Source organism: Physeter macrocephalus, chromosome 4, assembly GCF_002837175.3.
Source record: "Physeter macrocephalus isolate SW-GA chromosome 4, ASM283717v5, whole genome shotgun sequence".
In the NCBI taxonomy this organism is placed as follows: domain Eukaryota; kingdom Metazoa; phylum Chordata; class Mammalia; order Artiodactyla; family Physeteridae; genus Physeter; species Physeter macrocephalus.
This window is the reverse complement of record NC_041217.1, coordinates 73,194,351-73,194,691: the sequence shown is the minus strand read 5'-3', so window position 1 is coordinate 73,194,691 and position 341 is coordinate 73,194,351.

The following is a 341-nucleotide window of genomic DNA, read 5'->3' as shown; positions in this document are numbered from 1 at the left end:
AGTAAAAAATAATTTTAAAAAACTACAATGAAAAATATCACCATTTGACAAAAATTATAGTAATAATGATTTAAGCAAGAATCAGAGAAACCCAAATTGAGAGACATTCTGAAACGTAACTGGCCTGTCCAAAATGTTAAGGTCATTTAGACCTAAGACTGAAGGACTCTTCTAGATTAAAAAATACCGAGACATGACAACTATATGTAATGTGTGATCTTGGACTGGATCTTGGACTGAAAAAAAAAATGTTTTCTATAATGTACATTATTGGAACAATTGGAAATTGGAAAAATTTGAATACATGCTATAGACTAGATAGAAGTACATTTCCTGATTTT